This window comes from Drosophila takahashii, chromosome 3R, assembly GCF_030179915.1.
Source record: "Drosophila takahashii strain IR98-3 E-12201 chromosome 3R, DtakHiC1v2, whole genome shotgun sequence".
Classification (NCBI taxonomy): Eukaryota; Metazoa; Arthropoda; class Insecta; order Diptera; family Drosophilidae; genus Drosophila; species Drosophila takahashii.
The window spans coordinates 1,525,721-1,551,893 of NC_091681.1; the positions used below are offsets into that span (position 1 = coordinate 1,525,721).

Consider the following 26,173-nt stretch of genomic DNA (forward strand, 5'->3'; position numbering starts at 1 on the left):
TTGATTGCGCATAACTTTTTAATGAATGGTCCGATTTGAAAAATGTCTTTAAATATAGGTACACAATAAAATTGCATTTATACTTCTCGGAAATCTGTGGGCGCCAGACATTTAAAATCGTTAGTGGGCGATTGTGGGCGTTAGAGGGGGCGTTGCGCTCGGCTTGCGCTGCGTAAGAAGCCCAAGAATATGTGTGGGAAATCTCAACCTTCTAGCTTTTGTAGTTTCCGAGATCTCAGCGTTCATACGGACAGACGGTCAGACAGACATGGCTAGATCAACTCCCCTAGTGATCCTGATCAAGAATATATATACTTTATAAGGACGGAAACGCTTCCTTCTCCCTGTTACATACTTTTGCACGAATACAATATAGCCTTTAGCTAGATCGACTTGTCCAGTGAAGCTGATCAAAAGTAAATAAACTTTAGGGGTCGGAATCGTCTCCTTAATTGCGTTGCAAACTTCTGACATGAATCAATATAGCCTCTGAAAGGGTATAAAAATATTGTCCCTTTGTAAAAAGTATACACAAAAAATATAAAAAATAGTACTTTAACAATATAAATAATCGTTCGTGTATTTGTTTTTGCTTTTCAATGGTTAAACTACTACGCTTACTGGATTTGTGTATTTGGTTTTTCTGCCTTGAAACTATTTTAATAGTTTAGTATGAACAATAGTAACCTTAACGTAACTTCTTTAATATTAAAGTGTGCAACAATAATTTTACAAATCTTCTGCAATGCCTTATATATAATTACCAACTGGGTCTAGCCCCTTATGAACCAAGCCCAAGTCAGATTCTGAGTCGTTACGACTTTACTTTAAAACTTATTTTCTGTCTTAAGTCTTAATATACTTCCACACTAGCTGGAAGTCAAGTGCAACCCACGCCTTTATAAGGTGTAGGACAAAGTCACTTTTGGAAAAGGTAATTGGAGAACCTGTTTAATATTACTTATAAATTACTTTGCTGCAGTGAAAAACATATAAATAAATGTATATTTACTATGAAAATAGTATGTTAACTGCAATTTATGGTTTGGGCACATTCAACCATTTTTTAAAGTTGCGTAACTATTTTTTATAGTAACCCTTACGTTTACGTATTACGTAAAACTTTTACGGTAAAAGTAACTATTTACTTGGTAGAATTGTAGAATTGGTTGGGGACTGTTTGACAATTATAACAGTTGATTTTACCAAGTTTTTTTTTGTATGCACTTATTATATTTATAGCCGATACTATCGGCTAATAATTTGGTGATAAAACGATTGCTGGAACACTTTTAAAAAAGGCGTTTTGCCGTGTTCACTGTATCTCAGTCAAAAATAATCGGATTTTCATTTTGCTGTATTTTGAATTTTAAATTTTATTACGATCTTGCAAAGCCAAAAATGTGTTTTTTCCTTTAAAATTCGACTTTTTGCTTTAAGAAATGTTTTACTTTAAAAAATAAAAAAACGATCGGTTGAAAAGCCGATGAAATGCCGATAAACACGGTAAATAGATCACCACGGTTCGCACGTGCTGTGGCCCCCGCTTACTTGCACCCTTGTCTTACCAAAATTTAACAGCCCATAAAAACTATGTACATATATATTGATCCAAATATGTATTTTTTTTTAATATTTGTTAAATATTTTTAAAAAACTTATAAAAAAAGAAATTACAACTTATTTAAACCAGGTAACAAATTGGGAAATACTAGTCTTTTCCATCGGATAATTTTTATTGTTAAATCGTAAATTTATTTATATTTCAAGATTAATGAATTTAAAATTAATTTATTGTTCTACTATTAAGTAAAATGTGAGTCAAAATCTTTCCAGTATGCCACCCAGTTTATAAGGTCCGAATTTAATCGCACTTATAAGTTTGTTTTGTTCACAACATTTAGAACTGGGGAAAAAATGTCCTCAACATAAGAACAATTTATTTAATGTGGGTATCTTAAATAAAAAAACACTGAAAGTATGTAATGCATATTTTAAGCTTCAGCGATCTAATAACGGAATTCCGAATGACTCTCGTTTTCTCATTCTAATGGAAAACGAATATTAGCCCACTTTCAAAATGTACTATTTACCATTATTATTATCGCTATTCATCATTATTTTTCTAAGTTTAAAATGATAAAACAGTCCTACAAAATTTAAATGAAGCAAGGTACCAAATATGTTTCCATAAACATATGTATTTAAAGATGATTATTTCGTAATCTGAAGGATCATTACAGCATGATGGCGGCAGCAAAATGGTTTGGGCCTATATTTATATTTAAAAAAATGGCAATTAATATTGGAAGTTTTAATAAATATTAAATATTTACCCAAATGATGCTCTAAAAAAGTACTGGCCTAATACATACATGGGTCACTCTGGGAATAGGACCACCTAAAAACAAAAGGTTTAAAAATTTTTTTTATGTTATTTATTTTTGTATATGTTCAACCGAACATAAAAAATATGATTTTAACGCTGTGTCATTAACAATGGCATGCATTTAACATTTTAATAGACCAAACTTAAGGTTCTGAACTTAATCCAATACATAACAATTTCTGTTCTAACCTGATTATGACTAATAACACAAGTTTATCAAAATAAAACTGACAAAATCCTCATCAAAAATGACCTGAGTTTACCGGTAAAGTAAATCTCCCTGAAGAAAAGGGCATTTATAATTTTCAGTACGGTGTCAATTTTTTTTAAAGTGTAAAACACGTTTTTGGCTTTTTTTATTTTTTTTTTCTTGGTCATCGAAGCGTCATTTTACTGGCCATTAAAATTAAACTTGCGAATTTTTTCCGGACTATCTTTGTAATGCGAAACGTATTCTAAAATCTCAGAATTATTTATTACTGTGGACGACAGTCCACGTAGTGACGAGGCGCACCAGGAAAGTGTTTAAAGGAGACTACTATATATTAGGGTGGTTCGATTTGGAGGTCATCAAATAAGCCGTTGCTCATATACAAAATAACAGTATTGAACAAAATGCTTTAAAGAGAACAAAACATTTTAAACAAAGGGGAGAGTTTTAAATTGATAAATATTTAACGGCTTTTATGATATTTTTCTCAAAAGTAAAACAAAATACCAGTATTTTCCTCTTGGAAACGCGAAGGGTTAATCGTGGTTTCAGGTACACTGGCGGAAGAAATAATAGAAACGATTTTATAGGGCTTGCTTTCTTCTCATTTTCTCACTAACACCAGTTTACAAAAAAAAATCGATGAAATATACCATGAATGAAACCTTTGTTTTCCGGTAAGGTACATCTTCCTGATTAAGAAAATGGCACTTAAATTTTTTTTATGGATAAAATTTTTTTTAAAGTGTAAAAAACGTTTTTGACGTTTTTTTAATTTCTAACTTGAGTTGTGGTTAACCATAAATTACTCATTTTACAGGTAATAGAATTCCCTCCAACTTTCTTATACACCGCATTGAGTTCCATTCATTAGTTTAGGAGCTACATTTCGTCAAAGTTGAAAAAGTTAGAAAAAATGCAAAAATGTTGGCATAATTGGCTTCGTTAAAAATACACGCCTAAAAACCGAAATTATTTTTATAACTTCTACTGGTAGAAGGTGCTTTGACAAGAAAAACAAGCTATTGATCATTACAATCCACCAGCAAATTAATTTGATATCCATTTTTGAAGCCTGCGACAACGGTGTTTTTTTGGCCGTTTACAGCTGTTAACTGACACAACAGGGCACTAACAGGGCTGTAATACCCGTTTTTCCCAACGTAAAAAATCGATATAAAATCGAGCTATTGATTGATTTTTTTGTTGATGGTCTTGTTAGTTGACTTAAAGATGTATCTTTAATTATAAGTCATAAAACTAATTTGGGTTTTTAGGCGTATATTTTTAACGATGCCATTTATGCCAGCATTTTTGAATTTTTTCTCACTTTTTCAACTTTGACGAAATGTAGCTTCTAAACTAATGAATGGAACTCAATGCAGTGTATAAGAAAGTTGGAGGGCATTCTATTACCTGTAAAATGAGTCTAATTTGGTTGACATCGGTTAACCACAACTCAAGTTAGAAATTAAAAAAGTGTCAAAAACGTTTTTAACACTTTAAAAAAAATTTTATCCATAAAAAAAATTTTAAGTGCCATTTTCTTAATCAGGAAGACGTACCTTACCGGAAAACAAAGGTTTCATTCATGGTATATTTCATCGATTTTTTTTTGTAAACTGGTGTAATGAAAGCTGATATAAATTTGGTTATCATTTTTTTTTAAAGTGTATTCTAGTAGCATAATTTACAAGCGAGAAATTAAAAAAAAAAAATTTTAAGTCCCGAAAAAAAATTAATTTTTTTTTTGGCCTTGGAAAAAATAATAGAAACGTTCGCAAATTATGCGAAAATGTTGGCTTTTTCCCGTTACAATCATAAGTGAAGGTGTAGTGTTGTTGTTTTATGATACATTTAAATAAAAATTTACTAATTTACTGGCCAACTATTTCCTAACAACGCATTTAGGTAGTTTAAAGTCACCATTCTCTTTTTAACTTGTACAAGTATATGTATCTCCCCCCTAAGGTTGGACATTTCGTTCAAAAGGAGAGACCCAAAACGGATCCCGTTAAATTGTTAAAATCCACCAACAGATGAGTCTTCTATGCCCACAAACTCCCCTTCAAAAAACTCCCAATAATCGGCGTCACTGGCATTAACGTCTGCTGCGATTCCCTCGTGGCCGCAATTCTCAACTTAATTACCAAAAACAGGGGCTAAAGATAGCGGTTAATTCGCTCGCTCCCTGTATCTATCTATCTCATCAACTCACGCAGATGAGTTTTCCGGTTGCTTTAAACAGTGTTTAATAAACACCCCCACATATCAATTTCTTCGGAATTACAGTTTCTTCTCATCGTACAGCTCCGTACATTTAGTTGCTTTTGTCGGACGCTTTGTGTGATGTTCCAAGTTTACCCGCATGCGAGGCCAGTGGCGCCCTCTTCACCTTTCTTTGCCTTGTCGCAGCATCCAATATCCCGCACCTCCCGCTGAATTTGCACAGCATCTAACATCTCGAAGCGTTCTCTCTACCATTGTGCTCTGAGTTTTTGTTTTATATTGTGTTATTTCCGCAAGTATTTTGTGTTTATTTACTAACAAAGTTTAGCCTAACAATCGTGTTAGTGACTTTCATAGATCTCCCAGATTACGGGTACGTGGTTATAGTTATTTTAACATTTCCATTTGATTTATTTAATATCTTGGCTTTGTTAGTGTAATTTGCACTCTCTAAATTGGCTCTTATATTCTCTCTCTTACTCTTGCTCTCTCTGTCTCTGCCGCTCTATTATAACTGTAATTTCACTCTCTCTGAACCTGCCGAATTTCTTGTAGACATATTCTCATAGTCTCTCTCTCTCTTGCTTGCTTTACATTTAACTGTTCGTGCGTTGAGTTGTTTTGGTGCCCCACAAGCCACGCTCAGTCGATAGAAGACTTTTCTCTCGCGCTCTCTTTCGATTTAATTCGCGATCTCGCGCTCTTATACTTTTTGTGTTTTTGTGATTTTGTGGTTTTGGAATTCGATCCCAGTGCCAAATTTACTTGAGGTATTTTTTTATTCTTTTATATACTTTTTATTTTATTCTCTTTATTCTCTAACATATTTTTCTTATAATGACTCTTATCTGTACTAAGAAAAATTGTAGGACTGCATCTAATGACCCTTTTGTTTACTGTTGGCTCTGCGAAGCAATGATGCATTCTAAATGTGAAGGATTTACTGGCAGAGTTAAAGACTTTATTGAAATGCGGATTGGTCTCATGTGGGTATGTGAGCCCTGCAGGGATTTGGCAGTTGAGATGAGCAGCTTTATGAGGCAGACTCGAGACGGCCTATGTAATCTTTCATGAGTTTTTAAACAGCTCAATGATGGATTTAATTCCGTATGTGAACAATTTAATAATAAAAAATATTAACCGAGTCGCCCAAACGCAAAAAAGCTAGCTCAACGACAGTAAAGGCGAGTGTTGAATCCTCTTTAAATCCAAACTTGGTAGCTGCTGCAGTTTCTGGTGACACAGGGGTAATTGAACCACCTGTGCCAATGGATACTACTAGTTCAGGTGTAGTCCCTGTCCCTGTAGCCCCTGTATCTGAATGTCAGGCTCCAGGTCCGGCGGTATCAACCAATCCGGAACCGACCATACCCATAGGTACAGTGGGCGCCGTTTCTGTCGCTCAGCCGAATGAGGTTCAGGCTGCTGCTGGGGGGCGTAAAAATCTCTCAGTTGTACCCAGACGTACAGTAGGTGCCGCTTCTGGCTCTCAGCTGAGTGAGGTTCAGACTGCTGCTGGGGGGCGTAAGAAACTCTCAGTTGTTCCACATAGGAAGCAACTATTTGTTTCAAGATTTACGCCTGATACCACATCTGAGGATGTTTTGGAATTCATTCGTGAAAAATTCCCATCCGAGGATATTGCGGTTTAACAATTTCGATTTTCATACGCCCGTAGGATATCGTCTTTCAAAATTTTTGCTCCGCCTGATGTGTTTAAAGAACTGCTTTCTGAAAGCTTCTGGCTTAATGATGATCTGGTTATAAAAGAATTTGTTCCTAATAAACCGAGAACAAATAATAGGCCTTCCACGGTGCCAAAAAACTGAACAGTTTGTTATTGGCTTACCAAAATGTTAGAGGACTTAACATGAAGCTACCCAAGCTTTATGCTGACTCCTCGGCATTTACGGACGATATCTTAGCTTTTACAGAAACTTGGCTGAAACCAGAGATAGCAGACTCTCCCGGATATTTCTTGGTCCCCTCCTACTGACTCACTTGTCGCTCTACCTTTATCCGCCCATGACTTTGTGGATGGCCTTTTAGAATTATCGTTACAGCAAGTTAGCTTTATACGAAATTCATTACATAGACAACTAGATCTTGTGTTTTCTTCAGAGCCGTCTGAAGTCACGGTATCTAGAATTGACGCACTTGTGGTACCAGAAGACCGATACCATCCAACTATGGAATCGACAATTTGCCTCCCCTACCTTGATACCCTCTCTCCTTTAGTCTCTCCAACTAAAATGAGAAGCTTTCGTAAATGTGACTTTAGTAAACTTAACTTAATGATTTCTCAATATAATTGGACAGAATTTTATAACTGTATGGACATCGAAAGTGCCACTGAACTGTTCTATAGCGTTCTAAACACTTTTTTTAATGAATGCGTTCCTGATAGGCTTCCTCCAAAGCCAAACAGGCCCCCTTGGTTTACAAATGCGCTTCAACGACTTAAGAATCTTAAATCAAACACTTATAAAAAGTATAAAAAATCGGGTAGGCCATCCGATTTTTCGAAATATGTGGTGGCTCGATCTGATTTTAACGTTCTTAACAGTCATTGCTATTCTATGTATTTAGATCGCTGTAAATTTGAATTTTCAAATGACCCAAAGCAGTTTTATAACTTTGTCATCGCAAAGCGTAAGTCATCAGCTTTGCCTTCATCGGTTCGATTTAACTCAATGGAGGCATCGACTGACTCTGAAATTGCTGATTTATTCTCTGACTTTTTCCAAACTACTTATAGCTCTTCTTCATGGTCAGAATCAAATTACCGTAATCCCTTAAATAGGGCAAATTGTATTTTTTCCCCTATAATTACCGAAAGTTCTCTCTTAAGAGATTTAACATCAACAACGCCAACTTATTCTCCCGGTCCTGATGGACTTCCTGGGTGTGTGCTTAAGTTTTGTGCATCAACCATCTGCAAACCTATTCTTAAACTTTTTCAATTGTCTATTTCATCATCAGTTTTTTCAACTATCTGGAAGGATTATTTTATTATTCCACTTCACAAAATGGGTGCGAAGGCGGATGCCCAGAATTATAGAGGTATTTCTAAATTGTCGGCTATTCCAAAAGCCTTTGAACGTATTATCACTTCTCATTTGCAACATTTATGTTCCTCGCTAATATCACCGTGTCAGCACGGTTTTGTTAAGCGAAGATCGACTACCACCAACCTACTTGAATTGTCATCAATTGTAATTAATGGATTTAACAAAAAAATGCAGACTGACGTTGTATATACAGATTTCAGTAAAGCCTTTGACTCTGTTAACCACTCTCTTCTTTTATTCAAATTAGATTTGCTTGGGTTTCCATGTAATCTATTAACTTGGATTTCAAGCTATTTGAATGGGAGGACTCAGAGGGTTATATTTAAGAACGCTGTTTCAAAAACGATCCATGTGACATCTGGAGTACCTCAGTGTAGTCATTTGGGCCCTTTGCTGTTTACTTTGTTTATTAACGATCTTCCCTCTATCGTAACACATTCTCGTGTACTAATGTATGCTGATGATGTTAAGCTTTGTTTGACATATAATAATATAGAGTCTGGTTTTGGCTTACAATCAGACATTGATCATTTTCAAGTATGGTGTGAGTATAACCTCTTAAATTTGAACTGCCTAAAATGCAACGTAATGACCTTTTATAGGGTTACCCCTACCTTTATAAGTTATTCGCTTCAGAATTTGCCACTTACCGTATATATTCAGTAAATGATTTAGGCGTTCTTCTGGACCCGAAACTTAAATTTGACTGCCACATAATGTCGACAGTCAATAAAGCTATGAGTGTTCTTGGGTTTATAAAGCGTTGGTCAAAAGAATTTGATGACCCTTATATAACCAAATTATCCCTTTACCTCACTTGTTGGAATATTGTTCTTCGGTTTGGAGCCCACAATACCTAGTCCACATTGACCGTATAGAGTCGGTACAAAAAAAATTTCTCCTTTTTGCCCTTCGTAGTTTGAACTGGGATCAAAACGTTAGGCTACCTTCCTACCAGAGTAGATTATTATTGCTTAATTTACCGACACTTGCAAATCGTAAAATAATGCTTGGTACCATTTTTATGCATAATCTTATAAGAGGTGATATCGATTCTGTAGAACTTGTTAGCCGCCTAACTTTTAATGTTCCCGTTAGACTAACACGTAATTATCATCCTCTTAATTTACCTCGATGTACATCAAATTTTGGTCTGCACGAGCCCTTTCGCGTTCTATGTAATAACTATAACGTTCTTTATCATTTAATTTGCACATCAACTTCTATCCCGGTATTAAAAACTAACATTTTAACTCATTTGCTTTACTCCTAATTGCATGTTTTTTTCATTATTTTATCCCGTCTTTATTGGTTTTATGTATTCTTCCTCGCGAACTCGCATTTTTGCCCAAATTTACAAAAGGGCCCCGCGCGTAACAAGCACGTGCTTGGTGTCGTTGGGCCACTTGTTTGTACTTCTCGTAGTGCATCAACGTCCATCATATATAATGATCTCAACCTGGCAATACGTAATCGTACGAAAACACTGCGAATTGTTTTTAATGGATCCTAGGACTCAATTCTGGAACAGTTGACTGTCGAGGTAGCTGGGTCGTCAGGGAAGATTTTAATTTTTAATTTATCGCTTTATCGGGCACATACATATGAACAATATTTCCAGCACAAATGCCAGCTTAGATGACTGTGTTGGTATCTGTGTGGTAGGAGATTTTGATTTAGGTTCTTTTGTATGGACATGTGATCTGCAATCGCTCTTTATGGTGCCTGGAAATGTACACAAGCCACATAAAATTGTTGATGATTGTTATAATATGGGCCTCACACAAATAACACTATGCAGCATCAAAAATTAACCTCGATGAATGCTATATTTTTGAATTCCCAAGTTAAACTGCGTTTTCCTAAGAGTTCAAAGTTCGAAAAATGCTGAAATTGACCAACTTTGCGGAGCTCTCAGAGGCAAATGGATGCATGGCTTGGTTCGAAGTTAAAGTTTTTTAAAAGATACACCCTTTATCTTTCAAACCCCATATGGGACGCTCCATATCAACCCGGCCACCCCCCTTTTTTTTTAATTTTCTATGTGGACAGTACCACATTGATTGCAAAGCCCCTTGCTTCCAATATTTTACCTCATACCCATTTTTTCAATGTTACCACTCTTTCGCCGTATAATCGCGTTAAAAAGAAAACACAAAATAATTTTTATCCTGCGAACGGAAGAAACAATTGGCATGGTTCGAAATCAGCAAAACCTGTCTTTCCATAGCCGATTACGAGAAAAAAAATAGATTTTATTGGACCGTAGATGACCAAGCGATCGCGTTTTTAAAGTCTAAAAGTGGGATTTCGTCCAAAGGGCCAGTCTGCAAAAATACCATTATATTTTTCTCAGAAAGCCTCATATTTAACGGATTTTATGCCACTGATTTCAAAGTGGGATCTCTCTTGAGGAATTAGCTATGAATTCTTTTGTACGTTTTTGTAGTAGTTAACTGTCAGAAAAAGCTAATAAGTAATATAAAATAATCGTATATGCTTTGGAATAAATTAACAAATCAATGAAAAGAATTCATAGCTAATTCCTCAAGAGAGATCCCACTTTGAAACCAGTGGCATAAAATCCGTTAAAACTCGGGCCTTTTGAAAAAAATATAATGGTATTTTTGCAGACTGGCCCTTTAGACGAAATCCTACTTTTAGACTTTTAAAACGCTATCGTTTGGTCATCTACGGTCTAATAAAATCCATTATTTTTCTCGTAATCGGCCATCGAAAGACAGATTTTTCTGCTTTTGAACTATGCTGATTGTGCCTTTCGTTCGTAGGTTAAAAATGATTTTGTGTTTTCTTTTCAGCGCGAATATACGGCGAAAGAGTGGTAACATTGAAAAAATGGATATGAGGTAAAATATTGGAAGCAAGGGGCTTTGCAAACAATGTGGTACTGTCCACATACAAAAAAAATCAAAAAAGGGGGTGGCCGGGTTGATATGGAACGTCCCATATATAAAATAATTTTACGATTTTTTTTAAGGCAGAAATAAATTCCAAAAAACATAGTCAAAAAACTGAAAATCATACAGCTGCGGTCAAAATAGTAGCAGTGTTGTCGCCTTGTGTTTTTAAAAGTTTGATGTTGTAATTTTTTCTTATCCAATTAGTCTAATAGTAAAATTATAATCAATACAATATTACCAGGAAAAGATCAATTACAACAACATACTTTTAAATACACAGGGCGGCAACACTACTACCATTTTGACCGCAGCTGTATACTTTTATGTTTTTTGACTATGTTTTCTAGAATTTGTTTCTGCCTTAAAAAAAATCTTAAAAATTTTTTAAGTATAGGGTTTAAAAGATAAAGGGTGTATCTTTTAAAAAACTTTAACATCGAATCAAACCATGCATCCATTTTCCTCTGAGAGCTCCGCAAAGTTGGCCAATTTCAGCATTTTTCGAACTTTGAGGTCCTTTTGCTAAGAATCCTTGCGTCGGGGAACTTTTTGGAAAACGCAGTTTAACTTGGGAATTCGTAACGAATCCAAAAATATAGCACCCATCGAAGTAAATTTAAAAAGCACTAAAAATGCTGCACAGTGTTATTCATGCATCATGTTTGAAATGCATTGAGATCAGATTTTAAAGATAAACTTTGTGCGGGATCATTAAATTGCAGGCACAACTTAACGTCGTCTGCGTACATAAGTACACGTGAGTTCGTTAAGACTAGAGGAAGGTCATTTATGAATAATGTAAACAGGAGCGGACCAAGATGACTTCCTTGTGGTACACCGGACGTAACTCGGATTAGGGATGATAAAGAGTTTTTAAAAATGACCCTTTGAGTCCTGCCATTCAAATAACTTAAGATCCACCTAAGAGATCATCAGGAAACCCCAAAAGGTCCAATTTCCGAACTAAAATCAGATGGTTTACAGAATCAAACGCCTTACTGAAATCAGTGTAAACCACATCAGTCTGACGATTTTTTCTAAAACCATTTAACACAAATGAAGTAAACTCCAAAAGGTTGGTTGTCGTTGACCTACGTTTGATAAATCCGTGCTGACAAGAGGAAATATGAGACCTACAACTGTGTTGCAAATGGGGAGTAATAATATTCTCGAAGAGCTTCGGAATAGCTGATAGCTTTGAAATACCTCTGTAATTACATGCGTTCAATTTGCTCCCCTTTTTATGAAGCGGGATAACAAACGAGTCCTTTCATTTATGCGGGAAATCTGACGTTTCTAAAGACAAAGTAAAAAGTTTGTGCAATGGTCTACACAAAGTCTCAGAGCAACACTTGAGCACACATCCAGGGACTCCGTTAGGACCCGGAGAGTAGAGTGATTTGACCCTTTGCAAATCTAAAAGAAGTGAGCTTTCACTTATAACTGGACAAAAAATAAAATTTGATTTAGGCATGTCATATGGGTAAAACTGATCTGACGGACTTGTTGTTAAATAGGTGGTTTGGAAAAACTGTGCAAAAAGATTGGCTATGGCCTGATCTGTGTTTGCGGCAGAATTTTCAAATTTAAGGGTTTATGGGTAACTTGAAGATTTACGCTAAGTGTTAACAAAATTATAAAACTGTTTTGGATCCAGTGTAAACTGCGTCTTAAGAAATTTTAGGATAATACGTAGGAACGCATGTATCAAAAACTGCGTTTAATACATTATAAGTATAAGTCATTAAGGACTAAGTCATATTAGTACATAAGTACAGATTAGAGCAATCCGAGCAAGCGATAAGGCTATTGATAAGTGTAAAGTTTGCTCTACGAAAGCAGGGGATGCGTTTAGCTGACTTTTCAGATATTTCAATTAATTTTGTACCCGTGTCAACAGTCAGCTCCAGCGTTGTGTGATATGGGTCTACTGGTAAAGTAATTGCAGAGGTTTTAACTATGCAGACACAATCTGGACTTGAAACAAAGCATAGATCCAGTAATCGTCCTAACGAATTTTGAACATGGTTTACTTGAGACAATGAAATATCAAGCAAACCATCAAGAAAATTATGCTGCGTTGAAGGTAACAATATATTCGAGGTTTCGACGGTGGACCATGTCGCTCTAGGTATATTAAAGTCACCTAAAACTATTAACTGATCCCTATCTGATAGTTTACTTGAAATAAACTGGATAGCGGACAGATGATTTGTATATATTGGGAACTCAGATGACGGCGGAATATAAGAACATGTTATGTATATAAAAATACCCGGAAGGGATAGTTTTATACACAGAAATTCAATGTCCATTATTTCGTCGGACGTTATTTCTTCAGACGTTAATTCTGAGTCAACTGCAATTAAAACTCCACCTCCACGTCGGGAGGGTGAGCACATTATTGAAAAATGATCACAGCATATGGAAAATTAAATCGTTCAACCTTTAGATCATCAATCTGAACTTTGTTACGGATATAGGCCGTAATGTCCAAAGATGAAAGGTCAGGATTCAGCCGAGAAACAAAAATTTGTTTCCGCTGCGGTACACAGGTGACTGTTTTAGGTACCACGCATGTGACAGGCTTTGGTACTAAAGCATTTATGGCTGCACTAACAGTTCCAGTCGGTACTCCAGACGTAGAGTCAACATGCGGCGTTGGAATCATTTCTGTGTTTTTTTTAACAGATTTTTCGGGTGTCTCCTGCGGCAAAATCTCACGATCTTTACATTCGGATACCGAATTTTTTTTAGCTTTCGACCTTAGTACCATTTGTGCGGCAGCTGAGATCGACTGCTGTGCTGCAGAGCCCGGATCGCCAGAGAGAGAGTTTCACTAGCGTCTCCCGTGGGTTGTCTATCGACCGCGATCTTTTTACGCTTGGGAGAATCGGGCTCAGATAGCATACGGCTAGTGAGCTGCGACTCAAGCGCCACAAGCAGCTCCGTATTTCTACGACTGTTACGAATTAATTCCGTCACAGTGCTTTTTGTGAGTCGTCTTACAGAGATTGCCTGGGTTTCATACGCGATACATTCTTTACAATAGTAGCGCAAGCCACTTCTCATGTCGATTGCATCGCGAACCAGGCCCGAATAGCCAAGACATTTTGCATGAAAAATACTGTCGCACGAATGGCACGGAATGCTCTGTTGTCCAGCCAAAATCAACGACTTACATTTCTTTGAACAACAGACAGCCATTATAGCTATATTCCGAACCACAGTGCAAAGAGAAAAAGCTACGATAGTAAGAGAGAGCGGGAGTGAGTAAGCGGGGGAGCGTAAGTTTTAGTTGTACCAACAACAGCGTTTTATGCGGGAGAGCGGGTAACTACCGTATAGATGCTTACCGCTCCAAACAGCGTTTGGTAGAAAAGGAGAATGCAATTAAATAAAAACAATAACAACAAACACTGCACAGAGACTGGACGTGCAAACTAATTTAGTTAATTTAAACACAAAACAATCACTATGCACTCGCGAAGCGAACGGATGTTGTTAGGGACATAAAAAGCTTTATAAATGTAAGAAAAATTGAATTAAACCCCGATGGTTTATGGACAAAAAGAACACAAATTTGGAGCGCAAGACAAAAACACGACCGAGAAAACTCACTCAAATTTAATAGATTTTTTGGTCATTTCATACCTTTTTTTATAAAGAGCAAAATGTCGGTATCGCGAAGCCAACTAAATCAAAAAGGGGCAGAAGTCAACGGTGCCTTATGCACCATCTGTAGTGAGAGTCTTGCGGGTGAAAGACCCGTAATAGAAACCATATAAGCTAACCACATAAGTTTCAACGAACATGTCTTGCCCTTTGGCTCGGTACTGGCGAGACCTGCCCTAATTGTAGGCAAATCTGTAGCAGGGATATGGTAGTCACACCTCCTCCTTTATCGATGAGCCATAACTTACTGTCCCCACAACTAGCAGCAACCGCCTCGCCGACCGATGCAACGTCGCGAGGCCGACCTGCCACCAGATCTCAGACGCGCAATCCTGCCCGAGAACCAGAGGAAAGGGGTACAGCTAACAATCAAAGCACCAGTAATAATCGGAATAATAACACGCGTCGCGCGGGTGGGCCTACCGTAACAGAGAACCGAATACAAAAATTAATTGCCGCGGCATTAGACAATCATAGGGCGAATTTAGCTAGTGCAGTGACAGAGGAAATTAACGGAGTTCTGAGGAATTTGCATTTACGATCTGACAAATGGGACCCAAGTGATGATCGACAGTTAGAGTGGGACGATGAGATTCCGTTACTTGCTCCGCGTCCGAGTAACGCATCCGGCCCAGCTCAGGCCCCTAGTCGAGCCTATTCCGAGAGGCCTATTCGCCCAGAACCGAGAGATAATAGACCTGATCGCACTTCAAGTGTTATAACAAATTGGCATCTAAAATTCTCAGGTACCTCACAGGGCATTCCTATAGACGATTTCATATATCGAGTAAATTGCCTTACCAGCCAATGTCTGAATGACAATTATAATATTTTTTATCGGTTCGCTCACTTCCTATTTACGGGTCCAGCCTTGACCTTTTACTGGCTTTTCCATCGCACACCACTCAGCCAAACTGGTTCTTTCTCTGCTCATGCCTACGAAATTGATATCAGGAACAGCGAACCGACGAAGATATTAAAGATGCAATTAGACATCGAAAACAGAAATTTCCCGAGTGCACTGATAAAAAGTGTGGTTCCATTATAAGGACTATTATAAGAATTATTTCTTCCAAAATTTCCACCCACACTCTTGATGACGTTAGAGCGATAAGCATTTATTTACATTCTCTAGCCCAATTAGTTATTAAACGCTTTATTTTGCTTGTACAAATATACTAGTAGGAACCGCACTAAAAACAATGAGTTGTCCAAGGACAACAAATGAATTATAGGTGTTATCACTTGCTAATGGTCTATCAGCTATCAGTTGGCATTGATAACAAAGGCGTGTAGGCAGTGCTTCACTTTGTTTTCGTGGCTCTCTTTGTACCCTTATATGTTTTGATTTATTTTAAAGTGAATCCATCAGATACGTACGAATGCAATTAAACGTTCAGCCCTTGAGTGTCGTCCTCCCAACCGCCTCATTCTCATGTAACCATTTTTTCAATGTCTTTGCCTTTTTACCTTGTTTTGTTCTATCACATGGCTTTTGTTTGCCATTTTGTTCTCAAGCCCCCATGTGGTACAAAATGCCCGCAGCATTGTGTCCCCTTAGGAAAAGGTTATATTGGGCTGTCTATTTACTAAGATAGATTTAAAATAAAAAATAATACAAATAAGTAAACTAGTTCCAAATTTATTTTGAATACCACCAATTCCATTTTAAGTTTAAAACAATTTTAAACATTTACGAGGTACTTTTAAGTGTCATACTTTTTTTTTCGTGACTTTCAGTCAGCCTTCTTTTCTGCCAGCAGAGTTTGTGACACCACTGCAGTGCCACGCCCCCATATAAAAGATTAAACATCTGCAAGTCATGAATAAGTCTCATATCTCGCAAAATTTGTGCTCAGAAATAAACTTAGTATTGTCCGAATTTGGTATAGAAAGCAACCAATTATATTCCGTTACCACCGACAACGGTCGAAACATGATAAAAGCTGTTCATTTAATGAATGACGACTATGATAACGACTGCGATTATGCTTCTGACTTGACGAACCAGGATGATGATGAGCTTCTGACAGACATTGATATCAAGTCTATTAAATCTTGCTTGCAGCTAGCCGTAAAGGATTTCTGTCAAAAGTTAGGTTCAATGGATGGTATTGACAAAGCTCGAAAGCTTGTCAAGCACCTTAGAACTCCTACGTTTAGGTAAGTTTTTAGCCTTTTTTTTTGCGAAATTAATATTATACCCACTAAGATATTTGATAAAAGCAAATTCCCTACCGCAACCTGAGCTTGATGTAGCCACTCGATGGAATTCGAGCTTTTGTAAGGATGCTGTGAAGCCTGAAATAAATCTTCAAAACTTTGAATGGACTGAGATAGAATGCCTTGTAAGTTCGTAGGAGCCACTGTACAGTGCAAATTACAAAGTGCCCAACTGTTTATGGGAGATTTTTTTAAGGCCTGGCTAGAACTGAAACTGTTAGTGAAAGCATCGAAGTCATCCCATAGCGCCCAATTGCTAAAATGTATTGAAAAACGGGAGCAATCGCTGATGGATAATTACGTCGTCGTCAGCAGCATTTACTTGGATACAAGAATAAGAAGGGTTTTGATCAAAAGGCCATCTAGCATCATGCTAGCAAAAGTCGCTCTGAAGAAACTTATGGGTAAAATTTTATCAATAAATCGAAGCGTAAGTTAATTTACATGCATATTCTGTTACAGTACTTTTACTAGTTTATTTTTTAATTAAAATAGGTCTCTGAAGCTATATAGACTGAACAGCCAACAACATCATCTCATGCTGCAAGCAATGTCCAGGACCCACCTGAATCTTGCATGCTCAGTGAATATTTAAATTCAATCGAAAACGAAAATGGAACAGATGAATATGACGATATGGATACCAATTTAAAATTCGGGTCCCGTGAAATTAAGGAATACAACCCTAGGCCAGTACCAATAGATGTACAAATTATGGAGTATTGGAAGCAGAAAAAATTCCAGTTACCAAATCTTTACCAGTTGGCTAAGGTGGTACACGCCGTGCCCGCCACGCAAGTGAGGGTGGAAAGAAGCTTTTCGGTCCTCAAAATGGTGTTAACTGATCTTTGCTGCAATTTATCGCCAATAGCTTTAAAAAAACTTATATTTGTAAAACTAAACAATATATAACATTTTTACAGGTATTTCTTTAAGGAAGTGATATTATAAATAAAGTTTTATGGATTATTAAGACCTGATTTTTTTTATTTCTATTTTTCTCTTGATGGGGGCTTCAGTATTGATAAAGCCGGAACTATGGGGTACATGTCAATGATGTGCACTAATGCAATCTGTATATGGGCATTTCCATATTGTCGCTCGGGACATTTGCACACCTTTCAAGTTAAACAAAAATTGGAAAAAAAAATTGATTTTAATTTAATTAATGGGCTTTTTCTTTTACTCCTTCCAAGCTCTATTTTGTGTAAAAATCTTGATTTTGTACCATTTTTATTTTTTAAGATATCGTTAAAAAGCTGCCGTATTCGCTCGGGACAAAAATAGAAGTGGATTTCGGGCAAGTTCATTCAACACCAGAAATTAGCAAATTCTGATGGAATATTTGAATGCGATTTTTTTTAGAATGTTGTTCAAACATGTCGGTGTAAAATGGCGTTGATTTACTCAAAAATTGTTTGCCGTTTTTTTTTATTCAGATCCAAAGACATTCGCTCGGGACATGTCGCTCGGGACATTTTTTCCGACTGTTTTGTAAAGTGGATTTCTTTACCTCTATCCCTCAATTGCTGGATGTTTTGCTTTTATCTTGATAGTTTAACATGTAAATGAAGCATTCAGTTCAGAAAAATGAAAATAAGCATTCCTGTAGGATAAATAAACTACAGAAGATAGGTCCAAAAAATAACAAAAAAATATATATTATATATTGTTGGGGTTTGTTATAAAAATAATCAAACTATACTCCGAATTTGTAGTTTAGCTCAGGATCCAACTAATTATAAACTAATATGGCGGCAAAATCATGTGGAAATATGTTTTATTCAAGTTTAAAGGTTTTTGGCTTAGTGGACTTTTTGGTGGAAGTGCCCATGGTATCATAATTTTACCCATGAAATGATTGGATTGGAATTTTATTCACTTTCTAAAAAAATTTGGCGGATTGAAATTTATTTGGTTTATTTTCTTCAGGCAAGAGAATCCGCGAATTCTTCAGGTCAAAAAATACGCGAATTCATTAGGTCAAATGAATCGCGAATAGTGAAAACAGTCCCATAACTGAAATATTGCTGCATTCTCAATTATGACCATGATATTTTCCCGTCATAATTTTATCAAAGAACGGATCAAATACAATTCAGGAATTCTTCCGGCTTAACTTTGTATTGCGAAAAACTTAAAAGATCTTGCAACTAAATCGAAAGTTATCAGATCCATAAAAACCAATATTTATCCTGCCTTCACAAAAAAGTTGTACAAAAAGGCCCACTTTTCACCTTAAATCAATTTTTAAAATAGTTTAATGTTAAAATACAATTTTTTATTAAATGTACTAAGACTACATGGCCAAACGAACAAGAACCAATTTAAACCATATTTAAATTCCCAATACAATGGCCGCAAAAGCGAATTGAGTTTTATAAAATAAAACTCACACATAATCGTTATTGATGATTTTTATTTTTCTTACTCATCATGATCATGAGTTTTATAAAAAAACTCAAAAAATAATTATTACCATTGATTTTTAAAAATAAAACTCACAAAATAAAAAGCATTGTAAATTTGCATAACTTGACCAATTTGGAACTCATTGGTGTTCTTGATTTTTTTATATCACTTTTCTAAGTGGATGATTTGTATAGTCAGGAAAATTTGAAATAATTGTTATTTTCGGTCCCCGGATTCTCATCATAAGCTATTATGCTTTCCCTGCAGGAAAAACGCGAACTAGTCTGAAAAACAACTACACTAGTCGGCATATTTATTTTGACAAATTTTAAAGTTAAATGTTCTCATATTTTGAACTTATAATAGAAACATTTTGGCACCTATAGAAAGAGCACATCAATTCCGTTTAAATGACACAACAATGTTCTTAACCCATTAGGCACCCTTTGAAAAGTTAGAAAATTAGAAAATTGATTGTGAGTTGCAAAGTTTTTCCCCAATCAAAATTAATAATAACTGCAAAAAAAAAATTAAAAATATTTTTCCTTGTTTTTTTATGATTTTTTGAAAATAGCTGAAAATTACACTTTTAGACGCTTTTTCCTCCTTTTCATACAAAATTTTACTGAGATGTCTCCATTCAAAAAATCATAAAAAATACAAGAAAAAATATTTTGAATTTTTTTTTTTTGCAGTAATTATTAATTTAGATTGCAGAACAACTTTGCATCAGAACATTTCAGTTTTAAGCCCCAGGAAAAAAGTTGAAAATTTGACTTTCAAAAAATTTGCTTACTTTACAAAGGGGTCTTAATGGGCTAAGAACATTTTTGTGTAATTTAAACGGAATTAGAGTGCTCTTTCTATAGGTGCCAAAAGTTTATATTAAAAGTTCAAAATGTGACTACAGTTAACATTCAAATCTGTCAAAATAATTATGCCGACTAGTGTAATAGAAGGGCTGGCGAAAATCGTCCAGCCGTCCAGCCGAAGCGTACAAGCGAGGGGATGACGGCCAGGGCACAGTACAAGGCAGCCCTCAAGATCAAGAACCGGCTCCAGGACAAAACGGGCCTTTCCCAGGAGAAGAAGGAAAAGCTAGTCTGGGCAGAGCAAAGGATTGAGGAAGGAAGGCTGCACTTCGCAAGCAAACCCGCGATGGCGTCGACAGGCGGATTTGCCAACAACGTGGAGGAGATGCTTGACAAGAAAAGGCAACGCTCACACGAGTGCCGCCAAGGACATTCCGGTGAGCAATCGGAAACGCGGGCCCAAGGAGACAGGCCCTCCGCGACCCAAAGCAGCACAGAAGCCCAACAAGAGGGCTAAAATCAGTGATGTAGTCAACCGACAACTGATCGTGGCACTCATTCAGGAACGATGAAAATGGGAAGATGACGGAGGCGCGCTGGAAGATCGGCAATGCGCGATTGACCGAGTCTCTCTTTGCACAGATGGAAGAATCACCCACAGCCCCCATGCCCACATTCGATGGTGCAGGGTGGTTGAACGGCGTGAAAATTCTGAAGTGCCATGATGACCAGACCAAGAAGTGGCTGACGCAAACGGTCTGCGAACTGGAGGCGTTGTGGGAGGGCGCCAAGCTAGAGGTTGTGGACAGGGAATTAATCCCATCCATACCAAAGGCGAAAGTGCTCTTCCCCGTCAAAATCCAGGGGGATTGGGCGCTAAAGCTGCTTCAGCGACAGAATCCAGACGTCCCAACGGCGAATTGGAAGATTCTGCACATGGCCAGCCCTCTACCCAACGAGGGGGGCCAAAGTGTGGTTCTCCAAATCAACAAGGAGGCGGAGTATCTGCATTACCCAAGATTCGGGAAGATGGCGTGGGGCATGGGTAGTGTCTACCTGCGCCTCAAGAAGCGACAACCCAGCGACAAAGGCGCACACATCCTGCAGGAATGCGAGGTGGAGAAGGTGGGACAGAGTACTTTGGTCTCAGAATTCGGACCATAGGTATATTCAGTTCAGATATGATTTTAAAAGAACTATAGAAACCTCCCGAACACAAACTGGGAAATGTTTAAAAGGACAGTGACCTCGAAACTCGCGACCGGGCCAGGCGTAGTAAAATCCCAGGGAGACAAAGAAAGGTCACCAGAGACCCTGTCCAAGGAATTACTGGATGCGTATCACGCATCATGCCCGACTTCAATAGCAAGGAAGAAGACCAGGCCACCATGGTGGAATCGTGAACTTACACTCCAAAGACATAACCTCCGATAATTCTTCAAAATCGCCCAAAAGGCAGACGATGAGATTATTAACGAGGAATACAAAATCCTACTTAGGGATTTAAAGAAGGAAACACGCAGGGCACAGAGAAGCTCGTGGAAAAACTTCTGCTCCAGAATCGAGAATGTCCCGGAAAGGTTGCTTTCAAAACAACCTTCCATATAGAGTCAGCTAAAACGCGACGACGGACAGTGGACTGAGGACAGTGAAGAGGCCCAAACAGCACTTATGCAATCGCACTTCCCAGGACGCACGGATGTTTTAGACACCAGCACGCACCAAGACATTGCGACTGGCGAAGAACGCCCCCCAAACGATCTAATAACAACTACGAAAATCAACTGGGCCATGGACTCCTTTGCAGGCTATAAGGCACCAGGAATAGATGGAATGTTTCCAGCCATGTTACAGGCGACCAAGGAAAGGACCACCCCATGGCTATATGAAATATACTCTGCATGTCTAAGCACAGGCTAAGCCAATCCAATGAAGGACCTCTCGGATTGTCTTCCTCCCAAAAGCGGGAAAGTGCAGTCACGCGAGCCCCAAGGAATACATGCCGATAAGCCTTATCTCTTTCATACTCAAGACACTGGAAAAGCTGCTGGATCTACACATCAGGAATGATGTAGGGAGGCTCATGTCATCCAACCCTACAACGCCTACACCAAGGGGAAATCTGTGGAAACGGCACTACACTCGCTAGTAGCAACCGTTGAGAGAGCCCTACACATTAAGGAATATGCGCTTGTAGTATTCGTAGATATATCCGGAGCATTCAACAATGTCAAGACGGATGCTATCATGGATCGCCTAGAAGCAACCAACACGCACCCCGCAATAAGCCTTTGGATAAGAAACTTGTTTAGCTGCAGGCGGGCACATTCAGAGTGGGCCACCGCTTCCATGGTAAAGGGGGCACACAGAGGCACACCACAAGGTGGGGTCCTCTCGCCTCTCCTATGGAATTTGGTGGTCGACGATCTAATCAAGAGATTCGAGAGGAGAGCCCCAAAAATAACAGCCTATGCGGACGACATAGGCATAATTATTACGGGAGTTTGTCCATCGACCCTCAGCTCTATAATGGAATCAACACTCAGGGAGATATGTGAGTGGGTGGAAAAGGTGGGACTCAGTATCAATGCGGACAAAACGGACCTCATTCTCTTTACAAAAAGATACAAGGTACCAAAATGGACCCCCCCGAAAATCGGCGTAACCAGGTTGACACCAAAAACACAGGTCAAGTACCTAGGCACAGTACTGGACTGCAAGCTGGCATGGAGACCCAATGTAGTGGAAAGGGTGAAAAAGAAGATGCTTAGCAGCACATGGGGCCTGTCACCTGCTCAGATGCACTGGATCTACATCTCGGTGGTTCGTCCGACTCTGCTGTATGGAGCCTTAGTGTGGTGGCAAGCCACAAAAAGACGACGTAGACCGAGCTTATGGAGAGAATACAGCGGCAGGCATTGGTCTGCATAACGGGGGCGCTGAAGTCAACCCCAACTAAAGCTCTAGAAACGATCCTCGGAGTCGACCCCATAGACATCCACGCACAACTGACTGCAGGAAAGGCAGCCCAACGTCTAGTTGCATCAGGTAACATGGCGGCGCAAAGCTTCGGGCATAGTTCAATCGGCCGAAGCATGATCAATAAAACGGACCATATGATCCCCAGAACGTGCCCGGAGGTTAAAACAACCTTGTTCATGGGCCCAGATGACTGGAAAACGAGTTGGGACCAGACTCAACACCTAAATATATACACGGACGGCTTTAAGATGGAAGGAGGAGTAGGAGCGGGCTTATAATGTACGTACCCTGAAATAAGGCTGTCCTTTAAGCTACCCAACGACTGCAGCATATTCCAGGCGGAAGTCTTCGCCATAAGAAAAGCTGCTGAAGTGGCTCAAAATTTAAATTTTTTTTGTGTCCATTTAGGGGCGCTGTGAATTTTTATACCCTTGCAGAGGGTATTATGATTTCAGTCAGAAGTTTGCAACGCAGTGAAGGAGACGTTTCCGACCCCATAAAGTATATATATTCTTGATCAGCATCACAAGACGAGTCGATCTAGCCATGTCCGTCTGTCCGTCCGTCTGTCCGTCTGTCTGTTTCTACGCAAACTAGTCTCTCAGTTTTTGAGCTATCGGGACGAAACTTTCGCAAAAGTCTTCTTTCTATTGCAGGTAGTATATATGTCGGAGCCGACCGGATCGGACAACTATATCTTATAGCTCCCATAGGAAGGATCGGAAAAAAAAACTTTAAAAAATTCTAGCTTCGGTGTTTTTTGAAATATTACCTTCTACTTTTGGGGATGTTATTTTTTAAATATTTCTGAATTTCGAATTAATTATTTAAAAAATCGGACTACTATATCATATAGCTGCCATAGGAACGATCGGAAAATTAATGAAAAAGTAATAGGAAATAAATTCAAGCTTCTTTGGTTTTTATTGTATTATCTTCTACTCTAGGATATGACTCTTTTTAAATATTTCCGAATTTCAATTTTAATTTAATCAAAATCGGACGACTATATCATATAGCATATAGCCATAGGAACGATCGGAAAATTAATGGAAAAGTAATAGGAAATAAATTCTAGCTTCTTTGGTTTTTATTGTATTATCTTCTACTCTATTTCAAAAAGTAGGCTTTGAAAAATTAAAATTACAATTTGAAACAAAAATTTTTTTCAAAGCCTACCATCTTAACAATAAGAAAATCCATCGATTTGTATGGCACTTTATTGAATTTTTGTTGATAAACAGCATGACATATTTAACTTTCTTCTTTTTAAGGAACTGTATGTTTTGAAAGTATTCTGTTTTACAGCGATTTACAAGTTAATTTGGGTCAAATCACAGAATAAATCGAAACTTTTTTTTTCGATTGAAAACTTTTTTTTATCTCTTACCGTTCAGTATTAAAAAATTTTATTTATAATTTCGCTCCGTTTTTTAAGTTATGCAGCACTAGAGACTTGTTTGAGTTATTTTAATATTTGGTAGCAACTTTGTGGGATATCTTAATTCTATAAGAAAAATATTTTAAAGAATTTTTAAATTAAATTAAAACAAGAGAGAACGCTATAGTCGGGTTGGTGTCCCGACTCAGCTAAAGGGAGTGCGAGGGAGATGGATACATAAAATTTGTTGAATTGCGCATAACTTTTGTTATTTGAAACAACAAAATTGCGTTTATACTTCTCGGAAATCTTTAATTTGTGGGCGTTAGAGGGGGCGTGGCGCTTGGCTGAAATAAACTTGCGCTGCGTAGGAAGCCCAATAATATGTGTGGAAAATCTCAACCATCTAGCTTTTGTAGTTTCCGAGATCTCAGCGTTCATACGGACAGACAGACAGACAAACGGACAGACGGACAGAAAAAACCTGGCGCTCACATCTTATTTTCACATGAAATTTTGTAAAAGTGTAAATGCCATTTGGTTGTGATTATCAAAACCTATCGATATGTAGATAAAAATTTTAAAGTCGGACAGTTAATAGACTGTCGTTATAAGCAAAAGGATTAAAGAGTTCAGGTATTTGTTAAGTCCAACATAGAGGTTGTGATTTTTATACCCTTTATAATTTTAGCCAGAAGCTTGTATCGTATGGGATCAGAATCAATAGGAGATCAGGATCAATAGGGGATTCGATATAGCCATGTCCATCTCTCAGTTTTAATACCGTTTGCGAGCTCAGTTGAAAATCTAGCGATCTAAAAGCGCCCCGATCGGTCGTCTATATCCAATAGCTACTATAGGAACAATAGGATAAAACTTTAAAAAATGGAAGATTTTTGTTTATGTCTTAAGGTTATTGGCATGAATCTTTCCAAATCTTATTATGGCAAAAGCGCGTGTCGATTATCCTATAGATCCAATAAGAACTATAGGGTGACAAATTAAAAAAAATTTGTTTTATATATTAAATATTTTGTTGTTTGTTATTTTATGTTTTTTATATATGCTATTTTAGACAAGATTTTCATTCGTGAAATCTGAATTAATCTATATTAAGGGGTTATATACCTTTTTTTTTCAAAAAAACGAAATTATTTTTTTTGCTGAATCTTAAAGTATATCCCCTAGAGAACATCTTCCCAAATTTTCATAGAGATCCGAGTAATATTTCGATAGGAAAACAGCGTTTTGACGCGCTCGACTTCAATAGTTGCATATACTCAACGTAAAACTTTGAATGCGATTATCTCAAAGTCGTGTTTTTCCAAAAGTGCCTTCGCTGTGACCACGATTGCGCAAGAACTATTTCATCGATCTTCTTCAATTTTTATACCCGTTACTCGTAGAGTAAAAGGGTATACTAGATTCGTGCAAAAGTATGTAACAGCTAGAAGGAAGCGTTTCCGACCCCATAAAGTATATATATTCTTGATCAGGGTCACTAGCCGAGTCGATCTAGCCATGTCCGTCTGTCCGTCTGTCCGTCTGTCTGTCTGTCCGTCTGTATGAACGCTGAGATCTCAGAAACTACATAAGCTAGAAGGTTGAGATTTCCCACACATATTCTTTGGCTTCCTACGCAGCGCAAGTTTATTTTAGCCGAGCGCCACGCCCCCTCTAACGCCCACAATCGCCCACTAACGATTTTAAAATGGGTCCTGCGCCCACATCTTTAAAGATTTCCGAGAAGTATAAATGCAATTTTGTTGTGTATATTTATACCTATCGAAATGTAGAAGACATTTTTCAAATCGGACCATTCATTAAAAAGTTATACGCAATCAAAAATTATATATCTATCTCCCTC

The 26,173-nt window shown here is 37.6% G+C and overlaps 1 protein-coding gene and 1 long non-coding RNA gene across 13 annotated transcripts in view; both read right to left on the reverse strand.

The window, feature by feature from the left end:
* The window catches only part of Myo81F (Myosin 81F), a 1,428,838-nt gene that overhangs the window by 1,395,536 nt on the left and 7,129 nt on the right, over positions 1-26,173 (reverse strand). The window lies entirely within an intron of this gene.
* Positions 1,908-24,360, reverse strand: LOC138913343 (uncharacterized). 2 transcript variants are annotated; one of them, XR_011419026.1, is made up of 3 exons: positions 24,316-24,360; positions 2,337-2,401; positions 1,908-2,272 (listed from the first exon to the last, which is right to left on the reverse strand). It is a non-coding gene; the product is annotated as an uncharacterized lncRNA (long non-coding RNA). The 2 variants fall into 2 exon arrangements; XR_011419027.1 differs by lacking the exon at positions 24,316-24,360 and adding an exon at positions 6,831-6,971.